Source organism: Carassius carassius, chromosome 6, assembly GCF_963082965.1.
Source record: "Carassius carassius chromosome 6, fCarCar2.1, whole genome shotgun sequence".
Lineage (NCBI taxonomy): Eukaryota > Metazoa > Chordata > Actinopteri > Cypriniformes > Cyprinidae > Carassius > Carassius carassius.
The window spans coordinates 29285224-29302253 of NC_081760.1; the positions used below are offsets into that span (position 1 = coordinate 29285224).

Here is a 17030-nt window from a genome sequence, read left to right on the forward strand (position 1 = left end):
TTTTTCTTACCTTTCTGGACATGGACAGTATACCGTACACACAGTTTCAATGGAGGGACTGAGAGCTCTCGGACTAAATCTAAAATATCTTAAACTGTGTTCTTTAGATACACAGAGGTCTCACGGGTTTGGAACGACGAGTTATTAATGACTGTTTTGGAGAATTCTTGCAAATCGGTACGATCTTGGGATAGCCACAATTCTGTACTGGTGGATCTTGCTTCTATCGGCAGGTGGTCTACCACATTTGGATCAGTACTTGCCCACTGGTGAAGTTCAAAACCACCGCTGGCAAAAAGGGAACAGAGTTTGTCTACAAGCTACCTTGCCTCTTGAGGTGATGTGAGGCTCTTCAAGCAATTGTCCACGTAAAAATTCCTTTCTACAGTGGTTCTGATACTGTCTTCAGGAGTGCTGTGGTCTATAACATGTCTTTGGACAGCATAAATGGCACAACAAGGACTACATGTAGTGCCGAAAGGTAGCACTTGCCATTCATAAATGTCTGGTGGTCTAGTTTTGTCCAAATCTCGCCATATAAAGCGGAGAAGATGACGGTCATCTGGGAGGAGATGAAACTGATGGAACTTTAATGTCGCCGCTTATTGCCACTGGGTGTTCATGAAAGCGTAGGAATACACCTAACAGGGATGGATCCAAGGCTGGTCCTGGCAGCAAATAGTCGTTCAGGTTATGGCCTTCAAAGTCAAACGAAAAATTAAAAACCACTCTGTTTCTTCGATTATGCTGCACAAGGTAGTGAGGGATGAACCATGACTCACTGTGTAAATGAATTGTTTCAGGTGGGAGTTTGACGACATAACCCAAAGTTTCTAGTTTCTTCATCTCCTGTTGGTAGGTGGCCGCTTTGATGGGGTCTTTCTCCAGGCGTTTCTCTGTGTTCCTAAGATTACAAAGCATTGCCTCCATGGGAGCTTGAAGAATAGGCATATATTTCTTACGCAAGAGAGGAGTGGCATAACGACTCACGTCATCTATCATTACTCTGACAGTCTTCGACTGGAGCAAGGTAAGGGCTTCTTTGTCCTGCTTAGACCGAGTAACAGATTTCTCTGATCTGTCGGGAATCACGTCTGCTTGCCAGAATCTCTCAACATTCCGGAACAACTCTGTCATGGAGGGATTAACTACAATGTGCAGACACTGATGGGAGGTGACATTATCTCTGAAGACTGTGGTTGGACCTTGTAAGGACCAACCCAGTCTGGTCCTGACTGCTGCTAGACCTCCAGGTGGCCCAAGTCGTACTGGCTCGATCGGAGTAATAAGGTGAGGATGATCCGCTACGATCAGTAACAGGGGACAGGCTTTGTGTACAGGCTTTAATGGTAAACCTCTCAGATGTCTGTAACGTTGCTGAAGCTCTGCAACAGGGTAAGTATGTTCAGTCAAGCTCAGCCGTTCTGCAGTGAAGGCTCCTGTTATGTTGTAGCTCCTGCCTGGCTGGGATGGAGTTAAAATCTGAAAGGACACTGAGGCACCATGAAGTTTAGTGATGTCTAGCCGTATAGTTTGTAAGGCTAAGTCCTCTGCCTGGCCTATGAGTCCCAGCTTTCTGGCTGCCGTTGGTAATAGCATAGTTCGTTCAGAACCATCATCAATCACAGCGTAAGTATTTAGGCTCTGCCCCTTATGCTTCAGAATGACTCTGACCACTTTCAGAAGTACGCAACTGAATCCTTGAGGGCGGTCTAAGTATAGCCTTTTGTTGAACTAACTAAACATGTCCCTTCATTTACTGGCTTAATGTTGACCTCATGGAGAATCTGGAGGTGTGTTCCATTACACAAATGGCAGAGTTTCTTAAGAGTGCACTGTGCAGCTTGATGGTTGCGTCCACACTTCCAGCATCTGTTATTAGTCTTAATCCAGTCAATCACTTGGGATTTGGTTAGGGACTGGAATGTGGGGCCCTGACTCAGGTAGTGTTCTTTACTGTCACAATATGGACAGAAGGCAGAGATCTTAACTTGACTCTTGGTTGACGCTGATGGAATTGAGGAAAATGGTTCATTTGAGCCATGGAGGATTGTAGTCTGTCTAGTCTTGGCTTGAGTTTCCTTCTGTTGATCCACTCGGGAATGGCCTCGAGCTTTCTGGGGCTTATATCCACCAAAGTTCTCTGAATCTTGGCACCAAGATTCGAACTTAAGCCATTTTGCTAGGTCAAGGAGAGTGTATACTGGTTCATAACTCATGTGTCTGCGGAAGGATGCTCTTTGTTCTGGAGGGAGTTTGGGCAAAAGTCAAGCCACATGAGATCCACAGTGTAGCTCAACATCTCCTTCATCCCCTACTGTCTTAAGAAACCATACTAAGGCTTGTATCTGAAGAGCAAAACGTTCAAAGCCTACAGTGTCACCTGACTGAACATCTGATGCATCCATAATGGCAGCAATTTTGCTCAACGCAAGCTGTTGAGGTCGACCAAACTGTTCAGTAAGGGCTGCTAGGGTACCTGAGTAGGGTAGGAAGTGGTTGAATTTAGAAAGGAATCAGCAATGAGGCGAGCATCTGCTAACTTCAGGTGATCTATCAAAACTTGGTACTTGAATAGCTCTGAAGCTTCGTCAGGTAGTAGGTTAGTCAAAGCAAGTTTGAGATGCGCAAATTCAGCAGGGTCTCGGCGGGTAAAATCTGGAATGGTTGGCTGTGGACCTCTATAAATTATCTCTTGTCTTGCAGTATTAGCCTGTATTCTTGGAAAATTAGCTGGTGTGATGTGTGGCTGACTGTAGCATGAAGAAGGAGGTGTGGATGTAACCGAAGCTCTCCTTCCTGTCATTGGCTGCCTTGTGTCCTGAGTAACTCTATGAGTGTCAACAGTACCGGAGTAAATCTGAGCAGCTATGTTATCTGGAGCAGAGACATTTGTATAAGGCTGCACTGAAGGAGGCACATGTTGTGAATAGCTGATTAAAGATCCATAAGGATCTGGATTCTTAATTGTAGAAAGGCAGCGCGGTGCAGGCACTGGAAAGGTTCTGGGGGCTGGTGTAGGTGCGGGAGACTCTGACTGTTTGCTTGCAATTCTAGGCAAAGGAATTGGAGGGGTTAGTACTTGGGGCTGTGGTTGAGGTGTAGGATCTGACTTTTTACTTTGCGGCTGGTTAATCAGAATCTCCTGCATGCTTTTCTGGATCTCTATCAGTCAGCTGATCTCCTCCCTCATGAATGACTGATCGGCACGGAGGCGTCTATTCTCTTGTTCTAAATCATGCACTGCACTTTGGACATCAGGAAGCGGTGAATGTGCAGTCCTGCGATGGTTGTGTTCTTCTCTCTCACTCCAATAATCTGTGGTAAGGTACCAGGGCTCCAGTGTCAAGCGTGATGATTCTAAAGAATCAGGTCATCAGACAACCTATTCTCTTTGATCATGATGAATACTGGAGGCACGCAAATGTGCCATACGACCATCTCTATCATAATCATTCTGTTGCATGTCATCTGACCCTTGTGGCAGGAGGACATTAGCTCTAGGCAGCCCAGTATAATGTAACTCAAAATCTTGTAAGTAGGTTGGTTGACGAACTGTACATCTAGGGCGTGTTCCTTGAACTTGATACTCTGCATTCTGATCCTCTGACATCATTAGTCCAATGTAGACACAGCTATCCGGCTCGAAGGACCAAATTGTTTTGGAGAATTAGGTAAGGACTGTATTTGTGCTGTCATAGGTGATTCTGTATCCGCACTGGTGTGTTGGTAAGAACACATAAGACTCAGTTGAATCAAAGTTAGGAGTTTACTGTTGATCAGGTAGAGTGGTAACAGTGAGTGGTCTGAAAATATCAAAGAATAATAAGAAATATTAGGTATACAGCAGATTAAATAGCATTCACACAAGCAATAATACAGGTTACATTATTAAAGTTGTTGCAGTACACAGTTGTCCACAAGGTGGTGTCGCGAGCTTACTAATGGCATTAGATATGACAGATGTCATTGCAACATGTCAGGGAAACTGCGCGTCACATAATATATACACAAATATAAACAGATAAAACTATAAATAGCCATTCAGAGATGTTATTCATATTATAGTGGCACTCAGGCTTAGTTATACATATTGTAACAGACAAACTTTGCCGCTTAGGCGCTAACGCGGATTGCCGCAATAAAGTAAACAAGCTTGTAATGCAAAGAAGCAACGCTGCTTTCAAACACACTGAAATGATCATATGATAACTGGATATAAACAACCTACTTTCTACGCATTAACTCGCTCATATAAGAACACTAATAAAGGCAATGGAGAGATTAGTTAGGTGTAGGAGAATTCACAGTTCGTCTCTAGCTGAGTACGAGGCACTGACTGACGTCACTTAATAAACTGCACTCTGATTGGATGAATCCTTCGTGACAATGACATAATTTTGATTTTTGGGTGAACTATCCTTTTAATTCCCAAAATGGCTAAGCTCATGGGACTGGTACTTAGTTGGAAACACATTTTATATTCTTTTTTTTAACTAGAGACAGTTAAACTCTCTCTCTCTCTCTCTCTCTCTCTCTCTCTGTGTGTGTGTAGCATTTGGAAGGTATTTCGTGAAGATTGCACAGAAGTGAAATTGTAACCTTTTTTCTAGATCGAAACTGCCAGTTACCTTACTCCTGGCGAGTGCGATATCATGGTCCATGAACTCGCCGGTGTTCTGAAATGTTCAGTGTCTGAGATATTTGGTGTCATTGAGAATAAAGAACTATATATAAAGACTCGTATGCAGTAAAAACTATTTAACTTTTTTTCTCCTTAAAAAAGGTGTCACATGGAAGTGCATGAGAGCCTACAGTTCATGTGGAGAAGCTGTTTGTTTGTAATTAATGTATATGTTACAAATCAGCAGAGTTTGATACTTGCAATTCTGCCTGTTATTTTTTTCCTAGTTTGCAGGAGCTCTTCTAGGGAGACTTACATTTTCTCAAGTTATATATGAGCCACTATTGCACACATGAAGACATGGTAAACATTCTCAGAATTAACTCTTGGTTTTTTTATCCGATGCAGGGGATGGTGGATGGTGGATCTTTATCAGTGTAATAGTTAAACATCATATGCCAATAAAAAAATAAATAATAAAAAAACTTGTATAGCCTATATTTGATACAAATGTTGTATTATTAACCAGTTTTAAAGTTTTACTGCATTCTGTTCCTGAAATCCAAACTTTTCAAATCAAGATAATCAAAGGTAATCAAATCAAGCACAACCTAAAAAAAAATCATGTTTCGTGGATAAAGGGTTTAGTAAAAAAGATCATGTTGGTGGATATTCTGGTGATGGTCCTTGGATAATTAATCTCAAAGTGCACCACAATGCAGTGTATGATTAAAGACAAAAACAAAGCGTATAAAGACATTTTACAAACTTTTTATAACTATATAGTACATTTTATCTTCTAAAAGTATTATTTTGGGGCAAAAAATAAAAAAATAAAAAAATAGAGAGATTAAGAATCTCTAAAAAAAAATCATTCAGCTTTCGCTTTGTTATTAAACCTTTTTTTTTTTTGAATGATTAAGCAAACGATTAGGAATCAAGCGGCAACATTCTGATCTGAAAAATGAAGCCTACCCGGAAGTGCGAAAAACTGCAATACATCGAAAATCCGCCAGGGGAAGGTCCCAAAAGGGAGCGAATGTCCATAGCCCCCATGTTAAAATGTCCGTTTTCACAGCATAAATTCATGTTTTTACAAGTTGGTCCAATGGACTTTTATTGTATTTTCCGATAGCTTCCGATTGCCTGACAACTGTGAGGGGGGTGATTTTTTTTCTAACTCGTTAGTTTAGATCGTATTTAGATATAAAATATATGACAATAAGGGTGTGGTTAACTTTGAGTGACAGCTTGATTGACAGCTGACAAGGCAGCGCCACGGAGAATGACAACAAGAAGCGCCATTTTTTAATACAGTTGACATATAATACTACTGTTTCTGTATCATGAAATGTAGTTTTAAGAGGTTTTCAGGCGAGAATGTAGTTGTTTAAAGCTCAAATCTGTGGTTTATTTAAAGATTTATGAAAATTTTATCCAGTTGATCCAGCGATGACCGGCCGCTCGGCGTTCATGTACCCCGCCTGAAGCAGTCTTTCCTCGGCTAGACCTTCTAAAGTTTGCCGCCAATGCAGCGGACTCTGGCGTCTCTGTAGTGGTTAAACATGAGATATAATTCATCTTGTGTATATCTAATGGGCGATTTTTGGTCTCGTAAATCTATAATTTTTTTCCCTGGGCAATCGTTTTGGCTGAAGGGAAGTTTCATAACTTTATAAGCTATTTAACTTTACCGATGTATGGTTAGACTAGAGCGCTGACTTTGTATGTTTAACTGAATTGTTTGCTTTATTTGTATAGCTTCTTATACCTTTTACTTATACTTTTATAATGGCTAATATTGATAAAACTGAAATTTAACAAAAAGAGACTGGGTTGAGTTTTGTCATTTTAAATTTTAATACAACGCTGTTGTTTAGTACAAATGCACATATTGCCTTGACCATAAAATGTTTAATATTTTTATATTATATTTAAAATGAAAAGAGGCAGGTTTGTGTTTTATATTTTGTTTTTTCATAAATAGGCAAACGTTATGAGCTGAGTGAAGCGCGCTGCGTCAGAAGGTGGGCGGGGTTAGGATTTCCCAAGATTTTCCAAGATGGCGCAGCCCATACCCCCCATAAACGGCTTCAAACCCGTTTTTCAGAAAGTCTATGGGTGACGTCACAGACGCTTTGTCCATATTTTTTACAGTCTATGTTAGGGGGGGCCAAGATGGCGTCCTTCTAATCAGACATGCATTATCTCCGTCCTTGGTAGACGCGGAGTTTGGAGCTGGAAATTACGTCCCAGCTTCTATTTAACTTTATTTAATACGAAGATACCTCTTACGTCTCAATGGTATTGAAGGAATAAACGTTTTGGATGGGCAAAAGGAGAAGTAGGAAACACTCCTCTCATCACAACGCTGTTGCAAACGAGATGGAACTTCCTTGTGAGTCTGTTATGGAGACCTGTTGCCTGGCCGATTTTCCTAGTCTGCCTGAAACACCCCAAAAAAATGATTCTCCGGCCAAAAAAAGGAATCGAGTTGGTGCAAAACCTGATTTTGAGAACACTTCGGAAGTGCTTGAAGCTATTCATGCACTTGGCTTGAAACTTGATCAAATGCACTTAAAGGTTTCGGCGATTGAGAAAACCACGGAGCTCACTTCAACCAAGGTGGACAGTTCAGCAACCTCTGTGCAAAAACTCATCGTCGAAGTTAACTCTCACGACGAACGGTTATCCCTGATGGAGAAAGAAATGCAAACTTTAAAGGACGAAAACGCGACTTTGAAGTCTAATATAGCAGAGGCTCAACGTTACACTCGACGATGGTCTCTCAAATTGCATGGCTTGAAGGAGGCTGATGGTGAAAATGTCAGACAGATAACTATTGATGCTCTTGCGAAGGTTGCTCCAGATGTTCAAGACCAGCTTGATCGGGTGGTGGATGTAGTTCATCGTGTTGGTCGCAAATCAGCGCCACCAAATAAGCGACCCATTATCGTTCTCTTCTCGATGCGCCGTTACCGGGACGAGATTTGGAGGGCAGCCAAAAACTCCAGATATTTACTGGACAACGCGCTACGCATCTCTGAGTTGCTATCGCCTGAAGACAAAGCGGCAAGAGAAAAACTGTGCCCGAGGGTGAAGAAGGCTAGAGAGGAAGGCAAAAGGGCTATATTTCGTGGTCCACATGCATACATCGAGGGGAAAAGGATTGACACTAATGACTGATTGATTTCTGATTGAAAACCCATTAAAGGCATCTTCAAATTTTCTTACATGCCGGGCGAATTTATTTTTTTTTTTTCCAATAATTGTTTACAGCCTGTTGCATCTCCGGGGCTTCTAATTTAAATAGTACATTTAAGCTTGGGAATTTGTGAATAAAATTTTTCTTTCTTTTTTCTTTTTCTTGTTCTAGTTCTTTCGGAATGGACTTTAAGTTTAATTCTCTGAGCATAGCATCACTGAATGTAAGGGGCGTTCGTGAAATTACGAAGCGAAAGGCTTTATTTCTTTTTTTAAAACGGACAGATGCTGACATTATTTTTTGTCAAGAAACACATTCGACAGACTTGGATGAAAAATTTTGGAAATCTCAATGGGGAAAATCTATTTTTTTCAGTCACAGCACTTCGCATTCAGCGGGAGTTTTGGTTTTGATGAACAGATTTAAAGGAGACGTTCTGAACTCTGTGGCGTGTGAAAACGGAAGATGGGTTATTTTGACTGTGAAATTAGACAATAGTATATTTATACTTTGTAATATTTATGGTCACAATTCCAATACGTTGAATAAGTCCTTATTTGCAAAGGTTTCTGATATTATTCAATGCAAACTTGATGCATTCCAAGCTTCATATGTTATATTTTCAGGCGACTTTAATGAATGCGTGGATAATCTGTGTGATAGATATCCACCTCGTTCTTCTCAACGTGATGCACAATCAAATTTAGCTTCTCTATGTGCCAATTTATCTCTTACTGATGCTTGGCGATTCTACAACCCTGGAATATCCGAATATACTTGGTCTAACAAAGACAAATCTTTGCAATCTAGAATTGATATGTTTTTTATTTCTACATCTGCTTTGCAATATGTCAAGGAAATCGATCAAAAGTATGCCCCTTTAACTGATCATAAGCTTATTTCTTTAACGCTTAGCTATAGGCACAAAAGAGAATTCTAGTCTTAGAGGGTACTGGAAATTTAATAATAATCTTCTTAAGGATGAATACTTTAATAATAGTGTTAAAAATGCAAATGACATTTTGGGAGGTGTAAAGGCAGGATTTAAATGTAAATGGGAATTTTTTAAATATAACGTCAGAAAGATTGCAGTTAAACGTAGTAAAGAATTAAAAAGAATTAATAGACAAAATGAGTTAGAGTTAATTAATAAATTAGGGATACTGGAACAGAAGCACAATTTTACTAAGGAGGAAGAAGCTGAACTGGTTGCAATTCAATCCCAGTTAGATTTGATCTATTTAGACCTGGCTAAAGGTGCTTTTATTCGTTCTAGGGCGAAATGGCTTGAAGAGGGGAAAAAAAATTTCAAGTTATTTTTTCGCACTTGAGAAAAGAAATGTTAAAAGAAATGCTTTAACTGCTTTAAATATTAACGGGAATCATTGTATGGATCAGAAAACAATTTCTGACTTTGTTTACTCTTTTTATAAAGAACTATATGATTCCAAATTTGATTTATATAATTGTGAAGAATTCATTCAAATAGTCCATCAACATACTCCTATTATTGATAAAGATTTTCATGATTTTTGTGAATCCAATATAACTTCTTCTGAGATCAAAGATGCCCTGTTAAGAATGAAAAAAGGGAAAGCACCATGTATAGACGGGTTGACAGTAGAATTTTACTTACATTTTTGGGAACTGATCAAAATACCTCTTTATAATATGTATAATGAATGTATTAACAGTGGTGAAATGACTAATACTATGAAACAAGGTATAATTTCATTAATTGCTAAACCGGATAAAGATCCAAATTTGATAGAAAATTGGAGACCAATATCTCTTCTAACAATTGATTATAAATTAATTACTTTAGTATTTGCTAACAGATTACGAGAAGGTTTAAATAAAATTATTAGTGAATGCCAATCAGGTTTTTTGAAAGGACGACATATAACTAACAATATTAGACTTGTGCTTGACCTTTTGGATTATGCTGAGAATGTTGATGAAGGAGCCGTTATTTTCTTTTTAGACTTTTATAAGGCATTCGATACAATTGAACATGCATTTTTATTTAAAACTATAAGACTTTTTGGATTCGGAAATTCAATTCAATTCAATTCAAGTTTATTTGTATAGCGCTTTTTACAATACAAATCATTACAAAGCAACTTTACAGAAAATTATGTTTCTACAATATTTAGTAGTAGCTAGTAGTTTGTGCACGTTTGACAGGATTTTAGAAAAAAAAATAATAATAATAATACAAGACGTAGTCAGCTAGACGATGAACTATCAATATTATTAATTAATAGTAATTATATGATGCAGTCACACATGTAGCAATAATTGTTAGTTCTGTTTGTTGATTCAAGGTTAGGATCACCTGGGGTCCTCTGAGGGTCAGCATCATCTCTTCTCAGATGTTCTGGATCCAGACTGGAGCTTGTGTAAATCCTAGTTACCCCGTGGCAAAACATAGAAACAAAATAGAGACATCATTAGCATAGCTGCTGATCCAACAAAGTAAAATTAGTTTAACCCAAGCTAAAGAATAAAAATGCAGATGCAACTACACTCACAATTTAAGAGATACATTATTCGAATGCTTGGCGAAAGAGATGCGTTTTTAATCTAGATTTAAACAGAGAGAGTGTGCCTGAACCCCGAACATTATCAGGAAGGCTATTCCAGAGTTTGGGAGCCAAATGTGAAAAAGCTCTACCTCCTTTAGTGGACTTTGCTATCCTAGGAACTACCAAAAGTCCAGCGTTTTGTGACCTTAGGGTGCGTGATGGGTTGTAGCGTGGTAGAAGGCTAGTTAGGTACGCAGGAGCTAAACCATTTAGGGCCTCATAGGTAAGTAATGATAATTTGTAACTGATACGGAACTTAATAGGTAGCCAGTGCAGAGACTGTAAAATTGGGGTAATATGATCATATTTTCTTGACCTCGTAAGGACTCTAGCTGCTGCATTTTGGACTACCTGTAGCTTGTTTATTGATGAAGCAGGACAACCACCTAGAAGTGCATTACAATAGTCCAGTCTAGAGGTCATAAATGCATGAACTAGCTTTTCTGCATCAGAAACAGATAACATGTTTCGTAGCTTGGCAATGTTTCTAAGATGGAAGAATGCAGTTTTTGTAACATTGGAAATATGATTTTCAAAAGACAATTTGCTGTCCAATATAACACCCAGATTTCTGACTGTAGAGGAAGTAACAGTACATCCGTCTAGCTGCAGATTGTAATCTACAAGATTCTGTGTGGTGTTTTTTGGTCCAATAATTAATATCTCTGTCTTATCCGAATTTAATTGGAGAAAATTATTTGTCATCCAATCTTTTACATTTTTAACACAATCTGTTAGCTTAGATAATTGGGAAGTTTCATCTGGTCTTGTTGAGATATATAGCTGAGTATCATCAGCATAACAGTGGAAGCTAATTCCGTATTTTCTAATAATATTACCAAGGGGCAACATGTATATTGAAAATAGAAGGGGACCTAGGACGGATCCTTGTGGCACTCCATATTTTACTGATGATAAATGAGATGACACCCCATTTAAATAAACAAAATGGTAGCGATCGGACAGGTAGGATCTAAACCATCTTAGAGCCTGCCCTTGAATACCTGTATAGTTTTGTAAGCGATCTATGAGTATGTCATGATCTATGGTGTCGAACGCTGCACTAAGATCAAGTAAGACTAGAAATGAGATGCAGCCTTGATCTGACGCAAGGAGCAGGTCATTTGTAATTTTAACAAGTGCAGTTTCTGTGCTATGGTGGGGCCTAAAACCTGACTGAAATTCTTCATACAGATCATTTTTATGCAGGAAGGTGCTCAATTGAGCAGACACAACTTTTTCTAAAATTTTAGACATAAATGGAAGATTTGAAATAGGCCTATAATTTGCCAGTACACTAGGATCTAGTTTTGGTTTCTTAATAAGAGGCTTGATAACCGCCAGCTTGAATGGTTTTGGGACGTGACCTAAAGATAACGACGAGTTAATGATATTGAGAAGCGGTTCTTCGGCTACAGGTAACAGCTCTTTTAGTAATTTAGTGGGTACAGGATCTAATAAACATGTTGTTGGTTTAGATACAGTGATAAGTTTATTTAGCTCTTCCTGTCCTATATTTGTAAAGCACTGCAGTTTATCTTTGGGTGCGATGGATGAAACTGAAGTGTTAGACGTTGTAGAATCTACATTCGCTATTGTATTTCTAATGTTATCTATTTTATCAGTGAAGAAATTCATAAAGTCATTACTATTTAACGTTGGTGGAATATTTGAATCAGGTGGCGTCTGGTAATTTGTTAATTTAGCCACTGTGATTAATAAAAACCTTGGATTGTTTTGGTTATTTTCAATGAGTTTGTGGATATGCTCTGCCCTAGCAGTTTTTAGAGCCTGTCTATAGCTGCACATACTGTTTTTCCATGCAATTCTAAAAACGTCCAAGTTAGTTTTTCTCAATTTGCGTTCAAGACTACGAGTTACTTTCTTGAGAGAGTGAGTATTACTGTTATACCATGGCACAGTACGTTTTTCTCTAACCTTTTTCAATTTGATGGGGGCAACAGCTTCTAATGTATTAGAGAAAATAGTGCCCATGTTGTCAGTAATTTCGTCTAATTCATGTGTATTTTTGGGTACAAATAGCAGTTGAGATAGATCAGGCAGGTTATTTGCGAATCTTTCTTTGGTGGCTGGAACAATAGTTCTGCCCAGACGGTAACGCTGAGACATATAGTTAATATCAGTTATACCCAGCATGCACGATACAAGGAAATGGTCTGTAATATCATCACTTTGGGGTAAAACATCTATAGCAGTAAGATCGATTCCATGCGATATAATTAGATCTAGTGTATGATTAAAACGATGAGTGGGCCCGGTGACATTTTGCTTGACTCCAAAGGAGTTTATTAGGTCAGTAAACGCAAGTCCTAATGTATCATTTGCATTATCAACGTGAATATTAAAATCTCCCATGATTAGCGCCTTATCAACTGTAACTAGAAGGTCTGAGAGGAAATCTGCAAATTCTTTTAGGAATTCTGTATACGGCCCTGGTGGTCTATACACAGTAGCCAGAGCAAGAGATACATTAGATTTATTTTGCATGTCTGACAGTGTAACATTTAGCAGAAGTATTTCAAAAGAGTTAAACCTGTATCCTGTTGTCTGGGTAACATTGAGAATATCACTATATATTGTTGCAACACCTCCGCCACGACCAGTCTGACGGGGCTCATGCTTATAACAGTAGTTTGGTGGAGTAGACTCATTTAGACCAAAATAATAATTTGGTTTTAGCCAGGTTTCAGTCAAGCAGAGTACATCAAAACTATTTTCTGTGATCATTTCATTTACAATAACTGCTTTGGGTGTGAGTGATCTAATATTTATGAGCCCCAACTTTAAAAACTGTTTTTGTTCATTTACTTTACATTTTTCTGGTTTAATTACGATAAGATTTTTTCTAGATCCTACATTATATTTTGACCTCACTATTCGAGGAACAGACACAGTCTTAATAGTTTTTACAGCGCAAGTACTTTTATCATTTAAGCGGGTGGAACAAAAGTCATCATAATAGTTATTTGAGAATTGTCTTACTAGTCACATGGAGCGAAGTGTCCTGGAGATGTTGTCAGAGAGCAGCTCCGCTCCGATTCTGCTGGGGTGTAATCCATCAGCGCGAAACAGCCTAGGACGCTCCCAGAAAAGATTCCAGTTATTAACAAATAGCAGTTTCTGTTCTTTACACCATGATAACAACCATTCATTTAAAGCAAAAAGTCTACTGAACCTTTCGTGTCCTCGTCGATACGTGGGCAGTGGTCCTGCCACGACGATCGTCGCCGCGGGCGTCGTGCTGTGAACCGTCTCGATCAGGCTGCCGAAGTCCCTCTTCAGCATCTCCGTCTGCCGCAGCGTGGTGTCGTTAACCCCGGCGTGAAGCACGACCGCTCTGGGGCTCTCGTCGACCTTCAGGATCGCGGGTATCTGCGCAGAAACATCGAGAACACGAGCACCAGGCAAACAATGAGTGTGCACTTTACCTTCGGCTAACGTAGCACTTACGTGTCGGACGATGGAGTCTCCGATGATCACAGCGATGCTAACGGGCTAAAAGCTAATAGCGGACCCGGGAGATCAAAATAAAACTAGTGATAGCGAGGCGCTCTGATTGTTTTTGTTGCAGAATACAATAGAGGATATATTCACACGTTATATAAACGGAAACGATGATGTATAAAATTGATTTTTGAGTTAAAAATAGTCAATGAAAAGAATATAGTGACGGAGCTCAAACGCAGTACAGCCGCCAACAACAAACGGCTGTCATTTACAAAAAAAAATACATTTTTGAATGTAGTTAAAATGTTTTACAATGATATTAATAGTTCTGTTATACTTAATACTTCCACCTATAAAAGATTTAACCTTAACCGAGGAGTACGTCAAGGTTGTCCAATTTCCCCCTTTTTATTTTTGTTGGTTGTCGAGTTATTATCCATTGGTATTGCTAATAATAAACAAATTCAAGGTCTCCAAATTTTTGGTAAAGAAATTAAAATTTCACAATTGGCGGATGACACAACCTTATTTTTAAAGAGCTCATCTCTTATTCCTACTGCTATCTCTTTCATCAACATTTTCTCTAAGGCTTCTGGCCTAATTCTAAATTTATCCAAATGTGAAATCCTTCCTTTACACAATTTAAATGATAAAGTTATAAGTGATATTCCAGTGAAATCCTCTGTCAAATACCTAGGAATTCTTGCAACAAAGGATGTTACAAAAAGACAAAGCTTAAATTTCTCCTCTAGATTAAAAAAGACCAAAGCATTATTAAACTGTTGGTTACAACGTGATCTCTCTGTTTATGGTCGTGTCCTAGTATGTAAAGCAGAAGGCTTATCTCGATTTGTCTATCCAGCCTTATCTTTATATGTTAAAGATTCTTATTCTAAAGATATCAATAATCTGTTCTTTTATTTGGAAAAACAAATCCCAAAGACTGAAGAAAAGGGTTCTTACTAACAAGAAAGCTGAAGGGGGTCTGGAAATACTCTATTTTGAAGATGTTAATAGAACTTTTAAAATCAATTTGATTAAAAAATGTTTGATTAATCGTTTCTCCCTTTGGAACCACATCCCACAGTCTCTTTGACCAAATAGGTGGCTTAGAATTTCTGTTAACTTGTGACTTTAATATTTCTAAACTCCCTCTTAAATTGTCAAAATTCCACCAGCAAGTGCTTTTAGCATGGAAAATTTGCTACTCACACAATTTCTCTCCTCACACTGCCTACATATGGAATAATGTGGAAGTCGACTTCTCTCCGAAATTAGGAAGTCGTGGCCTAATGGTTAGAGAGTCGGACTCCCAATCGAAAGGTTGTGAGTTCGAGTCCCAGGCTGGCAGGAATTGTGGGTGGGGGGAGTGCATGTACAGTTCTCTCTCCACCTTCAATACCATGACTTAGGTGCCCTTGAGCAAGGCATCGAACCCCCAACTGCTCCCCGGGCGCCGCAGCATAAATGGCTGCCCACTGCTCCGGGTGTGTGCTCACAGTGTGTGTGTGTGTTCACTGCTCTGTGTGTGTGCATTTTGGATGGGTTAAATGCAGAGCACAAATTCTGAGTATGGGTCACCATACTTGGCTGAATGTCACCTCACTTTCCTCACTTTCAATATCAATATAACTAGTGCCAATAGATCTTTATTTTTAAGGAATTGGTTTAACAGGGATATTAATCATCTGATTAATATGTTTGATAATTTTGGAAATCTTTTAACTTATGAACAATTTATGCGAATCCACAATTTCCCTGTGCATTTTAAGGAATTTAATTTGGTCATTAAAGCTATTCCTCCTACTCTTGTACATCTGGTTAAAAGTCATATTCATTACAACTCTATAGTAAGGACAAAACCAAAATTAATTTTAAACGGTCTTGAACTGATTGGTAAAAAATGCAATAACAAGCATATTTACAGTATTTTCCAAAAACAAAATAAAATAACACCTAGAGGAAAATGTTTCTGGAACTATATTATTGATAATATTAATTGGAAGACTGCTTGGTTAATCCCATTTAAATATTGTATTAATAACAAAACTAAAGAAATACATTTTAAAATTTTGCATACCATCTACCCTGTTAAATCAATAATTTTAAGATACTCTGATATTGATGATTTATGTTCTTTTTGTAAAAAAGAGAAAGAGGTGTTAACACATTTGTTTTTTGATTGTAAAATTTCCCAAAAGTTTTGGAAGGAATTGGCAGATTTCATTTTTTCTCTTGTAAAGGATAAATACTATTTTTCTTTAAAGGATATTATTATGTACTATGAAAATAATGTAAACAAAGGTCTTGAATACATTGTTAATTTATTCATATTGCTGGCGAAATTCTATATACACAAACAAAAATGTTTAAACTCATCCCCTATATTTAAAGTATTTTTAATTGAATTTGATTTTTTTATATCTTCATTGAAATTGATAAAAAACAAAAAGTCATTAACATGTTTAAAATATTATGAAATTTTCTTTAGATCCCCTGTAACTAATTAATGTCAATTTATATTACACTGAATGTCCTATGTTATGCTCTGTACTATGTATGTTATTTGTTCTGTGTTCAATAAAAAAAAAATAAAAATACAGTCTATGTTAGGAATGACACAGATCTCTGTCCATGATGCAAATGCGGTTACTTCCGTTCACGCTTAAATGACTTCCTTTTACACCACAATTTCCGTTTACACTGCAAATTCACGCACATCCACATATGAAATCACTTGCATATATATATGTGTGTACACAAATAATGCATATGTTTTTCTCATCTTAACTGTATACGTTAGTAAATGTTATTTTTTGTGTATGAGCGAGTGTTTTATGGATGTGTATGCGGCATCGAGTTTATATGTTATGTGCGAGTGTTTAGGTGTGTATGCACGGATCAAGTTTATATGTATTTGCGAGTATGTGCAGGTGTGTTTGTATGGAGCGAGCTTATACAGTATGTATGTGCCAGTGTTTAATAGATGTGTATGTACGGATCAAGTTTATATATATGTGCGAGTGTCTGTAGGTGTATGCATGCGTCAAGTTTATATGTTTACGCAAGTTATTCACAAGTGTGTATGCATACATTGCTAACATTATATGTATTGGTATCAATTTCATATTAGGGTTCACGTGTA

The 17030-nt window shown here is 38.1% G+C and overlaps 1 long non-coding RNA gene across 1 annotated transcript; it reads right to left on the reverse strand.

The window, feature by feature from the left end:
- Window positions 1-3750: 3750 nt before the first annotated feature.
- On the reverse strand, window positions 3751-4355 carry LOC132141969 (uncharacterized). The gene is made up of 2 exons (XR_009433978.1): window positions 4232-4355; window positions 3751-3806 (listed from the first exon to the last, which is right to left on the reverse strand). It is a non-coding gene; the product is annotated as an uncharacterized LOC132141969 (long non-coding RNA).
- Window positions 4356-17030: the final 12675 nt, after the last annotated feature.